The 17,207-nt window shown below is 39.1% G+C and overlaps 1 pseudogene; it reads left to right on the forward strand.

Annotated features, from left to right (window-relative positions):
* The first annotated feature begins 495 nt into the window (after nucleotides 1–495).
* Nucleotides 496–12,119, forward strand: LOC122141102 (annotated as a pseudogene).
* The last annotated feature ends 5,088 nt before the right edge of the window (nucleotides 12,120–17,207 follow it).

The following is a 17,207-nucleotide window of genomic DNA, read 5'->3' on the forward strand; positions in this document are numbered from 1 at the left end:
GCTCTCTCCAGGACTGGAGTTCTCCACCCCTGATCTGTATGCTTAAGATATCATTCAAGATAAAATGAACCCTTTTTTACAGAAGTGAAGTAGCATTTTCGACAAACACAGCTTCCTCCACTAACACAGCCCCTATTGTGAAAGGCCATTGACAAGGTTTTTAATTGCGCAGAGCCTCTGATCCAACAGTGTGAAACTCACCCCTTTATGCACAAAGTCTGATTAGTCCCATAGACTGTCACATTCATTGAATGCATCGTGCCTTGTGTTGCTGACAAAACAAAGTGTATTTCCTATTGTCCTCTCTCTCTCCATAGAAAAGCACATTCAAATGACGAACCATTCCAACAAATGTTTCAACTCGCTTTTTGAACTTGGCTGGTTAAAAAGTTTTGCACATTATGCGCAGTAAAATAAGGGAAAAGGTAGTAAAAGGGTGGGGGATTGTGAGCCTGACTCAACTGTGCCTATATCTAACTTATCCAGTTTAGGCCGTGTCTAGCTTGTTCTGCGCTTTATGGGCGTAGCTCCATTTATATCGCATGACTCTAGGGCAGGTTTCTCTTTCACGCAGACGTTCTTTTGGGACAAGCATCTTTTATAAAAGGTAGGTAATTAATACTTCATCTGTACACATGCAATTCTCAAAAACAGGGCTAATATCAGGCTCAAAACTGGAGTATCGTTTTCCCATTGGGAATAAACGCTAATGTAGGCTACGTGCAACTTCCGTGTTTCTCTTACAGTTGTTCTCTGACGTGAAATCAAACCTCTGCAGTCATATTATTACATAGGGAGCTATGTTAAAACAAAAGAACATTATATTATCCGAATGGACAGCAGTTTAAAAATATTTTTGATTACTAACGAACGAACTGATCGCACTGTATTTTATGTATTGCATTGTCATTTTCTATTTTTAACTGTCCGTTAAATTCATTTTAAATCATTTCTAAATCATTTCCAAAGTTTTTTTAATTCCTTGGTTTTATTTTTGTGATTATTTTTTTATGATTATTTTACTTTCTTTCATGTAAAGCACTTTGAATTACAATTGTGTACGAAATGTGCTAGGCTATATAAATAAACTTGCCTTGCCTTACGCGGGACATTCATAAACCATATTGTTTATAGATCTGCTCGATGCTGCTCTTTTGTGGGAAAAATTGCGCTATAGCTTATATGGATTTTAACGATGGTTTTTTTTTTCGTAGTGTCATCATCATGGAGGGTCTCTCTCGTGCTAACACGTGCCTTCGCGTCTGGATCTCTATCGGCCTCTGTCTGAGCGCGAGCAACGCTGAGGGAAACACGTTCTTTTCTCCACTGAGCATCAGCGCTGCGCTCAGCATGGTCTACTTGGGAGCCCTGAGGAGACACTGCCAAAGAAATGGAAAAGGTATTAGATATAAACATCTGGACAACAAGAAAGGCTCTGCGTGGGAGGTTTTTTTCTTCTTCTTCCAGTTACAAATAGTTTACATTCTGCACACTCACAGTAATCAACAGAATGATTGGAGAACTGAGGGTCCATCTAGCGAAACAAAACACCATAAACAAAAAACAAGGAAGAGAAAACAACCCTGTTTGACAGAAAAAAAAATGGGGTGAGGCCCAGCATAGCAAAAGGGTAAATATTTGGGCTCATAGAGCTTACACACAAGAGGTTTGCATTTATCAACAGCCAAAGAATAGCACACAGTTATGATTTTTTACCTGGCAAATTTTGTTTAAAATCGCAAGATTTAGTGAAAAAAATACCTTTCATTCTCAATGTCGTTAGAATGTCTTTTGAGAGTTTTAGGTGAAATGCTTGTGTTAATAAATTAGGCCTAATACATTTTAGGAGTGACTCTGAGAGAATATAGATGTATAGATTGTCTTGAAAATTATGACTCTTTTCTTTTGGGTAAATGTTTGACTTGACATTATCCATTCAGTGAACATTCTTTCTGTCATGACTTCAGTTAAATTATCCATGGGATGTGGCCAAATTCAAGAAAAATTTCCAAAGCATTTTTTTTACTGCTGCAGAAAATGTGCCTCATTCAGAATTAATATGGTCATTCAGTTTAAGTGAATTCCATTTATTAGTACCTACTCTACTGTTCATGGTGGTGAATACCATAGCAATCTATAGTTTATTGGGGGTAGGTATAGCCACAGCGGTTACATATTAATGTAACCTTTAGAAGTACTGAAAAGGTCCACAAGTTGCTTAAACACTTGCAGTGCTGTATGCTGACTTCAACCATACATCATCAATCTATTAGAAAGTATATTTTGCATGCTTATATGTGAAGAATCATATGCACTACATTTGACGTTTATTGATGACCTAGACATAGCAGGACATTTGATTTAGCCAAAGAGCACATGCAGAAGCTGTGGTACTCAACAGACAGAGGGAGAGCATGAGGAGTAGTGTAAACAAATATAAACAAATGATTACAGGTAAACTGCGCATACCTCGGAGTCTCTCAATCCCACTCTTGTTCAAGCTGCTCTATTAGACGGAGCTTTAAAAATCAGGAAAAACATGCATCCAGATCTGAAAGAAAAAACAAAAGCCTACTTGTGTGTGCCCTGAGCTTACTGCCATGATTTGCTTTATTTTCAGACTTCATCTAGATAATGTATGTAAATGCTTGTTTTGACAACGGACTTCAGACTCTGATGACATTTAGTTTACTCCTTGTAAATCATGTTCTCAGAACAGGCAAATCGGTCATGCACACAACCTTTAGCTTATTCTGTAACATACCATGGGCATTTTTAACTTTTTGAATAAAAGAGAAACTATACAATAATAAATATGACAATTTCTGTAAAAACTATTAGGTTAAAGTCTCTCCTGTGTAAACAAAGTTAATATGTGAAGACTTCATGTCTTTACTCATCTTTGTAGGGTTTTTGTTCCTTCAGTTCTGTCTCTGATGTTCACTCTCCCTTATTTTTTGAGAGCCCCATCACCTCAGCAATCACAGTCCATCAGCTTCCTATATTCCCGACAGACGCGCGCCCAACCGTCTCTACGGAGAGAAAACCTTCAGCCTTCTTACCGTGTCATTTTATTCTGCCTTTTGAACACAAAAACATTTGGAAGCCAACCTTAGACAGTATATTCTTTTCCATCCATTATTTGTTTACTACCACAATTAAGACAGGGCTTTCTGATTTTGATTGTTGTCATTTGTCCTGCAGGAGTATTTTGGAATCCACTCTGAAGCTGTGTAACCCCACGCTGACCTTCAAGCTGTGGACAAAAAAATGTCATTGGAGAGCATCTGACGAGTCACGACAGCGCATTAACAAATGGGTTGAAGAGCAGACAGAGAGTGAGAATAAACAGGATTGCATAAAACAGTTCTATTTCAGATTAAAGAATCAATTTGGGACCGTGTTGAGAAATATCTTTTTTTTAAAAAGTAAAAGATGTGAAAGGGGGGGTCAGAAAACAAACTTGTGTTTTTCAGATAAAATCACAAGACCTTCTCAAGCCAGCCGAATGGTGACCGAATGACCCGACTAGCTCTGGTTAACGTACGCCATCTATTTCAAAGGGAAACTGGCTACATAAATTCAATGCTCAAGACACTAAAGAAATGCCATTTAAAATCAACCAGGTCTGTTTGCAAAATATTGTACAAATGCAGTGTCCTTACGCTATGCATACTAAATCATATCTACTTTATAGAGGTCATCATACTCTTTGTTCATGTTCACTTTTCTCATTGGTATGTGTTTGTTTTTGTGTTCCATCAGAATGAGCGCGCGTTGTCCAGTGCAATGCCAACCATGTACCAGAAGAAAAAGTTCCCCTTTCAAACTATGTCTGTGACCACCCCTCGCTTGCAAGTGCTGGAGTTGCCCATACGTAAAGGAGGAGCTCAGCATGTTGATCCTTCTTCCTGAGGAAAAGTCCAGGATGGCTCTGACCCTCTTCATAAGGTCAGCAAAAAGTTTTCCGCACTGATCTGCTTGACTTTGAAAATAATTGTAATCTTGTTTATATTCAGAGACTCATGTACATGTGTGTTTTGACAGCTGGAGAGAGAGCTGACCCTTGATAAAGCAGCTGCATGAATGGACCAACAGAAACATATGGACACCCACACAGAGATCATAGTCCACTTGCCAAAGTTCAAGCTGGAGGTTGAGAGCTCCTTAGCAGAAATATTGATGGGGATGGGGATGACCTCTGTGTTTTCAGGGTCCAATGGCTGATCTGACAGGCATGAAGCAGTCAGGGTGGCCTCTTCCTCTCGGCAGTGGCCCACAAGGCCTTTGTGGATGTAAATGAAGAAGGCACATAGGCAGCAGCCGCTACGGCAGCCATATGTGGCATTTCTGTATGTTACGAGAGGAGCCCTTCAAGGCAGATCACCCCTTCTTGTTCTTCATCAGGCACAATCCCACCAACAGCATCCTCTTCTTTCGGCAGATTCAGAGGCCCATCTAAATATGTGATGTGTGTCTGTTCTAGCACCAAAATAAACAATAAAGAGTACTAGTATTTAGATGTCAATAAATTCACAACAGTTTGTAGTTGTTTTTCTGTTTGTTTTGTTTTGTTTATTTTTAAGAGCACTGCAACACAAAAATAATGTCTTTGCATTTGGACTGAGATGAAAACACTAATTTAGAGTTCAAAATTTTCAAACACATTTTTGATAATGCTTTTATTGACTATCACAAGTATTATTTAGCAAATTTGCTAGCTAGGACAAAAAAGTAAATCAGGATTCAGTAGTCATTAGGCAGGCTGATATATTTGTTTGCTAAAGAATAACATAAACACATCTGTTAAACACACCAATCCACAGCGTATCCCCTAATTCATCATGTTCAGGAACTCATATGCCCAAAAATGGTGTGTGATGCCAAGGAATGTGGTAGTTGAGTTCAATTAATTAGATATTGCATGTATTACATGCTTAATTCGGTAGTAAAATGAAAGTGTTACATATTGTTTACAGAGATGAATATGTGTTTTTCATAGAAATATTTGCGACCGGGGGAAAGAAAAAGAGTAGAAAGGCTTTTAATCACCAATTATAAAAGGCACTACAATTACAAATTATATCAACGGTTAGATAGTGGTCCACTGAACACATTTTTATAAGTGTATTGTAAAGTGCAATGTTTTAAAAATAAAAGTGTGTAAAATTAAAATAAACAATAAAAAACGATTTAAAAAAACTGTTAAAACCTTGTCCCTTATCGTTTTGACGCCTACTTGAACATTTGGGCCAAACACCGACGAAAATACGTCAGTGTATTGTGAGCGGCTGTCAAACGCAAAGGTCGCAAGTTTTAGGGCAGGCTGTAGATACGACTAATCTAAAAAGTCGATTTCGAACCACTTAGGGGCGTTTTTCAACTAATTTATCCCGATTAATGCCTCTAAACCCACTGGTGGGTTTTAATTTTAGGGAATAAAGTTTTGTGTTCTTTATTATTCAATCAAACCTTCTGTGTTTGAAAGTAAATTAATTAATTATTGTCATTAAAAAATAAAAGATTGCAAAAAAAAAAGTCTTCTTAAGGCTCAAAAATAACAAAAATGTCAAAATCACCCTTTAGGAGGTACACAAGCAATGAAATAGAAATGTTCACACGCTAGAAAGTTTCCTGTGCATATTGGGCACTGGTCTTCATGTGCCCACACATTAAAGATAAAAATATATGCAGGAAAAAATTTGTAAAATAGACATGATCATGTTGACAATGTTCAATTTAGCTTTTGCTTGTGTATCTCCTAAAGGGTTATTTTGACATTGTGCAGAATAGTTGCATCAGGTCTAAGGTTTGTCTTGAAAGATGCTCCCATCCCTCCATCAACACCAAATCTTCTTCCTGCAAACAGAAAAGAAACTTGTGATGTGCTACTGATAGAATTCCTAGGCTGTTTGGAGTACGTCACAACTAAAAACAACCCCCTTAGGATTCAAGGGGCAAATTGAAATGTGGAAGTTAGTTTCATTATAAAGGTCTTCAAAGCAAAGTCTTTGCAAGGCTACAGTGGTACTGGCTGAACAAGTCCTGAATATGAATCCTTACTATTGAAAGTAATAAGTTTGGCAAGTGTTCAATGCACAGGTCTTAAAGATAACAAACCAAACCTGTTTATTAAAATGCACAGTACACAGTTCTTGTAGACTAGGGGAGAAGTCAGAATGTTACAGACATCGGTCCCAAATCGTTGTACTTTAGAAAACTGAATTGCAGACTACAGCTGTGGGGTGCCGCGAATAGACTTGAGTGTGCCATAGTGTACAACACGCAATTAAAGTGTAATATCATACCGAAGCAGCTCCCCGTGGAGAACAGGCCGGTGTAAACCGGTTCTCGAAACGTCGGCGTTGTTCCCCGTACCAGTGTTTGCAGCTGAAAGTTAGTGCGCTGGCTTGAGTGATATATTTGTTGGTTATTTACAGTAGTTTTATAGCACGCTCTCATGCTATACAATTCGCGTGAAGAGTTGGTGCAATTGTTATCGCGCGCACAAATTTCCGCATATTGTCACTTCTCTGTCCCAAACCCCGGTAACGTGATTCTCCTCCCGTCATCTGCAGACATTTAGGATTATAATGGACATTTTGTGTTTATTAGTGTTGTCTTAATGCCAGACTCCGCAAACTAACAAACAGTATTCTCGGTGTCTCATCACTGATGTCCCGTGGGTTCTTTTTTGTCATTTTTATTCCGGTCCTTTTAAGATCATTTTTCCAGGAAAGTTCGCTCTGTGGCTAAGTACAGTTGTTACAACTGTTCATGTTTGTTTGTTAGAAACAACATTGTCTCGCTACACATGTTTTGACAGCTCTGGCATGCCGAGACGCGTAACCGCTGTATTAAAAATGCCATGCATTCGTTCGTCGCCGGCGGTAAAAGTGTTGACAGCCGCGATTCTTCCAGTGATACCACTTGTTTTCCCTCAACCACAAAAAAAAATAAAATACACTTATAACTGGTGAAGAATCCTTTCCGTTGGATTAAATAAACATTAGTAATGCATCCGAAAACTGTTTAGAATATCGCCAAAAATAGTTTTCTGTGCATTAAAAAGTTGAGTGCAGTGTATCCATCCGGTTGGGCTCCGAAGTTGAGAGAATGAGCTACTTCAGCAAGAGTCGGCTGTTTCAAAACCTAGTTTTGAGCATCACTGAGAGAAAATGTCAGTATTTCATTGAGATTTGAGATTAAATAAACTGCTTAAGTATTGTAGATTTTATTAATTTTCACATGCAGTTACAGATTGTCGGTTAAAAACAAGAAAGTGGCCGGTGGACAAAAAGTTAATTTCCATCCCTGGTGCATACGGTCATAATTTATGAATCATAACTCGCCAAGTGAGCTAATTATTTGATGTGCGTTACTCACCTTACTTCACTGGAGCTATAATAATCTATAATCTCTGAAATATTGGCCTGCCGCTTTACTTTTGGGGGCTCTGGCAGCTAACTTAGCTATACTGTTGGCTAATCAAATCTACAACGGGCTTAGCTAACGTTGCGTATTTAGATGGGAGAGCATGAGAGGAGATAATAATTAAATTGACTTGTCACTGATTTTAAGATGTTAAGTTAGTTATCTATCTTACCCAGTACACGACCTGTTGCTCGTCACGACAATCTCGCTCGCTCTCTGTCAGACTGCGGCACCAGTGCAGCAGATTCCGGGGAAACTGAGTGGGCGTGGTCTACCTGTGACTTCAATCGAGAGTGACCAATAGGAAAAGCCCTTTCATCCTGGTGGGTAGAGACCGCCCACTGAGAGACAGCTTAACTCGCAAGCGAAACTTTTCAACTCAGACGGCAGAAAAGAGAGCACAAGGAAAAATAAACAAGGAAAAATAAATACATTTATGGTTTCGCAATAAAAAGTATTAAAGTGCACGAAGAAAAATAAAGATTCTCAAAGATTTATATGCACTGCAAATAATTTTATCTTTTTTTTCTTGAGCCGTAATAAGACTTTTTTTGCAAACTTTTTTTTTATTACAAAATAATTAATTTTACTTTCAAACACAGAATGTTTGATTTAATAATAAAGACACAAAAATCATTTCATATTATTTTAGAGGTGTACGGACACGATTGTAGCAACTCATGTAGGCCCTAAATCGGTTGAAAAACGCCTACTGTTTGAAACGCCCTTTTCGTTCTGCAAACATCCTGAGCCCTCTCCAGACAACACTCCACTCCACCCAGTGTTGCCAAGTCCGCGGTTTTCCCGCGGAATTGGGATCCTTTAAAGTCCGCATGAACCGGAAGTTGCTGCTGACTTTATTTCAGTGTAGTGACGAATTTTCATCTGATACCTAATATTGAATAGAGGGCATGGTTTTATGATTGCTCTCCTCAACTATATCCCTCACTCATAGCAATCTAATGGTTGGAGGGGTGTGTTTCAGGATATTTTGTCAAAGCCTTCAAACTGACATCATCAGAAAAGGAAAGCCATTCAAAAGCGGAAGTAAATGTTCAGATTTTGATTAAAGATTACAAAGACAATTTTTTTTTCCAGCGGATTAACTTTTACAGATAAATTCAAGACTAGCAATGTGCGCTAGTAAATAATGCGGACTTTAACAATGTTGGCGCTGGTTGTTGTTCATGACTGGGGGTTGAAGCAACTCCAATAACACTATTATCAATGAACGCGAATTTTAGAGGGGGGAACGGCCAAAAAAACAAACACAACGTTAATTGACCCCCAGAAACATTTTTGAACCTGGGGACCCCCTCGCAATGCGATGGGCTGGTTTTGGGCTAGGTAGTCGATTGGCGGGTTCTTATGAAAACTGGAACTGACTACACCGACTGCAGCACCCCCCCCTCCCCGCACCGCATTATTGATAACCATTCTTCGAACATTTTCAAGACACTTATTAGATTTTAGACATCCAGTGAATATATGAACGCCCCCCCCGCTGCTTCCACATCCGTTCAATCATCAGTGTAGAAGATGAACAAACGAAGGGACATGAATACGGCGAAAGAAATCCTTATTAAACGTAAAAAATACTCTATAAGTTCCTTAGTGACTTGAAAGAAGGTTGCTTAAAAGTCCGGCTATGATACTCACCAGGTTGTTTCGGTGTTTCTAGCGGTGTCATCATCATGGTCGTGCTCGCTTGTGCTAACAGTCTCTTCGATCTGGATCTCTATCGGGACTTTTTTTCTCAGCCGAGAGCACCGCTGCGGGGAAACCATGCTTTCCTTTCTCCACCGGCGCATCAGCGCCGCGCGCAGCATGGTCTACTTGGGAAGCGAGGAGGCCCCACTGCTAAAGAACTTGGCAAAGGCTCTGCGGACATCAATATTTGACCATGGCGCTATCCATTTTAGGTCTAGTTTTCCCAGTGTGTTAGTACAGTAGTTAAACGGACATCAAAATGTTAATCAGATATGTTGGATCTACCCATACCGTTCTTTCTCTTTGTAGGTTTTGTCCTTCAGTTCTGTCTCTGATGGTTCACTCTCATTTTGATGACGCCTCATCTCAACTACTCAACAGGACCCATCTCGGTCTTATGATCATCTCAAAATGGCCAACCGGCCTCTATCGGAGAGGAAGAGCCAACCTCAACTTCTTACCTGTGAGTCCATAAATAACTTAGCCTCCAAAAATGAGACTTTTGGATGCTCTCATGAGCTTTCCCCGCTCCAGCCATGCTTTGCCTACTCTGATCTGAGAGAAGCAACACGTATTTCGTCTCGGAAATGACCTGAATATATCTTCCCTCTGAATTATGTATTTATTTATTTTTTCGTATGAGACACTGCCGTCTGTTTTGTCCTGAGGAGTATTTGGACTCCACTCTGAAGCTGTACCCCGCTGACCTTCCAGTTTGTTTAGGCTGTGGACTTCATTGGCGCATCTGACCGCGTCACGCCAGCTCATTAACAAATGGGTGGAAGAGAGCAGAAGAGGTGTGAGAGAGTGGTATTATTTGAGAACGTGACGGTGAAGCTTGTGGATAAATGGTTTAGAAACCCAAGGGATGGGTATCTGCTCGCCTGGAGGGCCCACATGTCCCACACATTGTAGTTCTAACCCTAGTCAACACATCTGAACAATCTAATTAAAAGTTAAAGGAATACCTTGAATATAACAGGGCAGGTTGTATTGGGTTTTTCAATCAAAAACTCTTCAACCCCCCCCCCACAACTGTAATAATTTACACATTGTACGCTTTCCTAAATTCAGAAGATTTTTTTAACAGTTTAGTGGCAACTTAAAAGCAATAATGATAATGTAGTATTTTAGAGTAATGGGCTTATTTTGTAATAATTAACACCTATTCACACTGCTGTTTGATCAGAGCAACTGTGAAAAAGGAAATCTTGCTATATGTAGGGATATCATGATTTATTTGAGGTATCAGGCCATTTTTGGCAAAGATTTGTGCTACCTTCGATACAGAGACCTGAGTTTGATGATCAGTGGACTTTTTGCTGAGGAACAGCCAATCCAAGTATACATCTGAATCTGGTTCAAAGCTTATTCGTTCGGGGGTCAGTCATAGAATGGATTGGAGTGTCCTTATCAGTCTTCAGATTTAATTAGTGAAAGTAATTGAAGAACGACCCATGGAAGTGTGAAAAACCAAAGATTATCAGTGATTCGTAGGTGGGAGAGCCCTTTTTTTCCCAGTCCAGGAATGAGTCAAGATTGTAGAGAGAGTGACAGAAACCTTTAAGGATTACAGACAGCGTTATTAGAGGTTTTAAAGAAATAAAAGATGTCTACACAAAACTTGAATATTTTTGTTTGTGTATGTTTTTTTTTTTTTCATTTTTCATCTGTTTTCAGAAGCTGGGGGTTTAATAATTTTGTTTGCAAACTATAATTATATATTATTATAACTTTGTATGTGTGCTAGGTATTTGTAATCTGCGAAAAAGACACAACCTTGAAAGTACAATTTTGTATAATTTAATTCCCATGATCAGAATACTGTAACTTAGTCAAATACGGTGATTTGTTTGTTTTTGTTTCAGATAAAATTAAAAGATCTTCTTCCCCCCGGGTGTCCTTCTTTTCTCCATGGATAAATGGGCTGACTTTGCCGACTAGTTCTGGTTAATGCCATCCTACTTCAACGGGACCTGGATGCACACATTTGAAAGCCTTAACCACTAGAGAAATGCCATTTAAAATAAACCAGGTTTTGATTCAAGGTGCAACAGCATGTGGAAATATGAAATAGTCCATGTGTTTGAATGTTAGAAGTCATTTTTGTATGTACTATGCATTGGTGCTACAGGTATGTAATGCATTGGTCTTCCATCAGGAATGAGAGACGGCCTGTGCAATGATGTAACAGAAGGAGAGGATGAATAATGTGCGGGCGCGTCAAAAGATAGTGACTGCGACGGACGGAGATATGATCTTGCAAGGTGGTGCTGGCGTTTACCAGAGGAACAGGAAAAGGGAGCTCAGGCCAAAGGTGTGATATTGAATAAAGAGGGCCCTTCTCCAAAACCGAAACTCAGGTGGCTCTGACCCTCTTCTGAAGGTCAATCATAAGTGCTGATGGATAGTTTTGATGATGGCCTCTTCTTGACTATGTTTGGTGATTTATGTTATTTTTCACGGTGTAATTCTGTGTGTTTTAACAGCTGAGAGCAAGTTGACCCTTGACAAGCTGCTTTGACTGGACCGAAAAAGACAAAGCCATTGCAGAATGGATATGAGTCCATTTGCCAAGTTCAAGTGTGAAGTTGGGAAGCTCCCTATCAGAAATCTGCAAAGATGGGTATGAGCTCTGTGTTCCAAGGACAAAGGCTGATCTGAACCTAGATGGATCAGTCAGAGTGTGGGCTCTTCATTTCAGCAGTGATCCACAAAGCTTTTATTGAGGTGAATGAGGAAGGCACAGAGGCGGCAGCAGCCACTGCAGTCATTGTAGAGTGTGACTGTTATGTCCCGTTTCAACGTTTCACAGCAGATCACCCCTTCCTGTTCTTCATCAGGCACAACCCCACTAACAGCATCCTCTTCCTTGGCCGATTCAGAGGTCCATCCTAGAAATGCATTTTTTTCTGTTACAAATGAAGAAAATAGTGATTCTTTGAATGTTTATTAAATAAATATATCACACCATATACATGCATGTCTTTATAAAATTACATTATTCCAGATCACTTATAGAAATTTACATTTTGAATGTCAAGGAATCTGCTTTTAGCCTACTGTAACATCCTGAGTCAGTGACGAGATGGGTTGTAATGTGCCCATAGTCACACCATACATTGCCCAGCTCGCACCAGCGAACTTTACTTGAAACAGAAGATACACATGCAGGGCCTCCTCAACAACATACAGCATAAGGCAAGCCTTATTTAACTTTTAATACTTAAAATATACTAGCATCTATTTTCATGCTACTAGGACTTATTTTATAGCTACTAGTATTAGCTACTATCAAGTATCCACTGTAAAGTGAAAAAAAGTGTAGTGACATACAGCCAAGTATGGTTACCCATACTCAGAATTCTTGCTCTGCATTTAACCCATCCAAAGTGCACACACACAGCAGTGAACACACACACAGCAGTGAACACACCCGGAGCAGTGGGCAGCCATTTATGCTGCGGCGCCCGGGGAGCAGTTGGGGGTTCGGTGCCTTGCTCAAGGGCACCTCAATCATGGTATTACCGGCCCAAGACTCAAACCCACAAAGTTAAATTAAAAATCTCACTAATAAAAATAAATAAAATAAATGTGTACTTGTGTCTATTTAATAATTACTATTACCTTATTAATAAGTACTAGTATCTGTTTAACAGGTATGATTAAATAATAAATAAATACTAGTATGTAATACATACTATGTAATTAATAAATACTGTTTAATAGGTTTTCAAACCTGTCCTGGAACACCCCCAGCACTGCACATTTTGTATGTCTCTCTCATCTAACACACCTGATTCATCTAATCAGCTCATTATTAGAGATTGCAAGACCTGAGGTCAGTGGTCTCAAAGTCAATTCCTGGAGGGCCACAGCTCTGCAGAGTTGAACTCCAACCAGCTCCAAATCACACCTGCTGAGAAGTTTCTAGTGATTCTGAAGACCTTAGCTGAAACTCTGCAGGAAAGTGGACCTTGAGGGCCAGAGTTGGGACCCCTCTAGTATTATACTAGTATCTAAAAAAATAAGTACTCAATGAATAGCTACTAGTATATCAATATATGCTAACACTTAAGATTATGGAACACAATTCACTATTAACTAGTTCTTTATTATCATGCATATTACTAGTATATTGGCTGCTTCTTAGAACTTATGAAGCACATTAAAGCCTGATTCTGCATTACCATATTCTAGATCCCTTAACATAACATAAAATCAATTAATAGTGAATAGCCTGTGTTCCCTGATCTAAATTGTTACCAAAATTGAGTATTAGTAGTCACAATTGGAATACTGTAGTTTACATAATAGTCAGAACTGAATAGTTGATATCTGAATGGCAGATTCCCGTATAAATCAATGGCAAAAATGTAAATGTTATTAGTAACTTTGGCTCTTTATTTGTAAGCTCCGAATGTGAAATCAAAAGTATAGCCTATAATTTGAAGCAACTGTATAGGATTTGGTGCCCTCTATAGAATATAATTCATAAAACAGTTATAGAAAATTAAGGAAGTGAAACCTCGCCAGTGGGTGTGGTGCTTTTTATCCAAAACACAACCACTCCGATCACACAGAGAAGCAGAGTGACAGTTAAGCTGCTCTATATAGTTTCTGTTAACAAGCAGCTTTTCCTATTAACTAGCGGTGAAGTGGAATCAAACAACCTCAGTTGCCACATTTGTTTTTGCGCACTGTCGAGCGAGTTGTCATCATCATGGAGGGTCTCTCTCGTGCTAACAGTCTCTTCGCTCTGGATCTCTATCGGACTCTGAGCGAGAGCAACGCTGAGGGAAACATGTTCTTTTCTCCACTGAGCATCAGCGCTGCGCTCAGCATGGTCTACTTGGGAGCCCGAGGAGACACTGCCAAAGAAATGGAAAAGGTATAAGGAACTGACACATTACCGTTGGTAGCTTATATTACTTTTTTTTTACGCATTTCGATTGTCTGTAAAGTTTCTGTAATTTCTGCTGTCGACATCTAATTTAGCACCATTTAGGACTATTAAGATGTTTGGAATTGTTTACTGCCATTAAAGACAGATTAAAGATAAATACAGGAAGTACTAACATACTGCGCAGTTCAAATAATAAATACATTTCCATTTACAGTAGTAAGGTTTATTTGCATTGAGGCACACTTAAACTGACACACAAAGCTGCATTATTTAAGTAAAATACATTTGTTTTTTATTTTGGATTGAAAGCATGGACGTCGGAACCACTATGAGACAAGACTCACCCACATTTTAATTCCGATGATACTGGACCCACTCACTTTTACCGTCTTTAACCCTTGTACTCTGTTCGTTTGGGGGTGACGCTCTACTGTCTGGGGTCTCCAGAGACCAAAATGTAATTTTGTAACAAAATAATAGTTTTTAAAAAATGTAATTTTACTCAGTTTATTAATACTCCACATTTGTGCAGTTTTCGAGGATTTATGATATATGTTTTTTTAGATTTATACAAATAAATAAAAAAATTAAATAGGTTTTTATACAAAAACAGTTTTATGTAAAATTCGCGTTGTAAGAGACCCACATTCTACTTGACAACAAACACTTTTAAAGGGGTCATATGATGCTTTATTAAAGATCATTATTTTGTGTATTTGGAGTAACAGAATATGTTGACATGCTTTAATGTTCAAAAAACATTTTCAAATAGGCCTACTGTACATTATTGTAGGTCCTCTATGCCCCGCCTTTCTCAAGCGCATCGTTTCAGAAGTCCCTCCTTCTAACAAGCGCAGTCTGCTCTGATTGGCCAACTGACCCACTGCAGTGTGATTGGCTGAACACCGCAAACACTCATCAGAAATGTAACACCCCCTTTCCCTAATCGCGAGTTTCATCTTTCAAAATAAATGTAAAGACAGTTAATAAAGTCCTTAGTTTCACCATCAGTTCAAGCCCTCAAGAGGAACAGAGTCGCGTGACAGACACAGTGATGAAGCTCGTATGTGTTTGCAGTACACAAGCCACGGACGGTAAAGACAGCTGACTCTGTGTGACCCTCTCTCTCTCGCTCTCTCTCTCTCTCTCTCTCTCTCTCACACACACACACACACACACACACACACACACACACACACACACACCACACACACACACCACACGACATGCAAAACTCTGCATTTGAACACTCAATAGCAAATACTTATACTAATAACAAAACATACTGTACTTAAAGTTGCTGATTCAGAAGCTCCAGATTGTTGTAGCAAAGTCTGAATGACCTCCTCTTCTAGGTTCACGAAATGGTCATCCATAAAATGCATTGCTGTTCTGTTGTAAGTAATCTTAAAGATTCCTAAATGCATCTACTTTAAGAAAGGCCAAATAAAGTGCTTTTGCTTTCGCCTAGAAACACACAGCATCTCCCTGACATGAGTGCTTCAACACTAACTGCAGTTACTGAAACCACGCCTTCTTTCTTTGTGTGAACATTTGGGCGGCATTATGCAAATATTTCCACATCGTGACGTAGAGATGTGGGGGCGTGTTTAAGCCATAGACTGTATAAAAACATGTATGTAGTGTCCGTGATGTCACCCATAGACTCCTGAAGAGTGTTTTTGAAGCTCAAAGTGTGCAGAGCGGGCCATCGCCATCTTGGCAGCGCGTCTCCACATGACTCTCCCGGATAATCGAAAATGGGCAAAAAGGCAGGAGATGGTTGCTGAAGCCACGCCCACCTAGCTCGACGGCAGTGTCAGCAGCGGCAATCCACCTGTCACTCAAGTGGCCACGCCCTTAATTATGCAGAACTTCAAGGCTTAATATAATTTAAACGGATGAGTTATAAAAAAAATTCACCCCCCCTCACAGTTGTCATGAAGGGCAAAATTAGCTATATAGACCAAAATCAGTTTTTGAACCAGGCTGTAAACATGTTTTTGACCCCTTTGAAATGAAAAAAAAAAAAAAAAAAAAAACTTTCCTCAAATCTTGCCCTGGAGGTCCAATCTAGAGCCCCCTTCCTCAAATCTTGCCCTGGAGGTCCAATGCTGCAGAGTTTATCTCCAACCCTGATCAAAGTCACGTGCCTGTGATTTTCTAAAGATCCCAAAGACATTGATTAGCATGCTCAGGTGTGTTTGATTAGGGTTAGAGCTAAACTCTGCAGGAAAGTGGATCTTGAGATCCAGATTTGAGAATCCCTGCTCTAGAGCATTACTCAATGGCTCATTTGCATTTCCACATAGGTATAGATCTTTTCACAAGTTTTTTATTTATATTTTCTGTTAAGAGATTATAAAACCATTATTGTAATAATATAAAACGACTCTGTCAAAGTTTAGCATTTTTTGTACTGAAATAGCATTTTTTTTGCAGTTATGACAGGAACAATCACATCTACTTCCTGTGTGTTTTAACTCCATCGTGGATGTGCAGTGGTGTCAGATTTTGTGTGTTGTCTGCATTGTAACTGACATTTTTGACAAATTATGTAACAAATATAGTTATAGTAACAGTCTTCAATTGATGTCTATGGGTGATTTTTGGGGGGTCGGGGAGGGTGTGTGCACGAGAGTAATTGTTCTGCATTGTGAATGTGTGGAAGGGTTGTCACTTCATTTTCGTGTACTTTGTGGTCTGCATTGTGGTGGATATATTGTTTTTTTTTTGTTTGTTTTTTTTTTTTTTTTTTAATTTTTAATTAAAAAGTAAAGGTATTGATTTTATCTTTTCCCATTCATTTCAATGTGGGGTCTCCACAGACCCCAAAGATTGACTTTTTTCTTTTCACGCAAACATACAACCAGATATCAATCCAGTTTAATTTTTTTATCTGTAGAGCTACCAAGTGTTGACAACCATACAAAAGTCTCATGCCATGTAGATAAAGGGAACTTTTTTATTATTATTATTTCAGCAAATGTCATTTGGGGTCAAAAAGACCCCAAACAGAGTACAATGGTTAATTCAGCATATAAGTCTGTTTACTTTCCAGAGCTGTCAGCCAAATCCATGCCCTAATAAATTAAACTCTATTCCGCATTTTAGCTGCATCCTTGACTTCCATGCTGCTGCTTCCTCAATCAGTGTT

The sequence above is a fragment of the Cyprinus carpio genome, chromosome B20, assembly GCF_018340385.1.
Source record: "Cyprinus carpio isolate SPL01 chromosome B20, ASM1834038v1, whole genome shotgun sequence".
In the NCBI taxonomy this organism is placed as follows: Eukaryota; Metazoa; Chordata; class Actinopteri; order Cypriniformes; family Cyprinidae; genus Cyprinus; species Cyprinus carpio.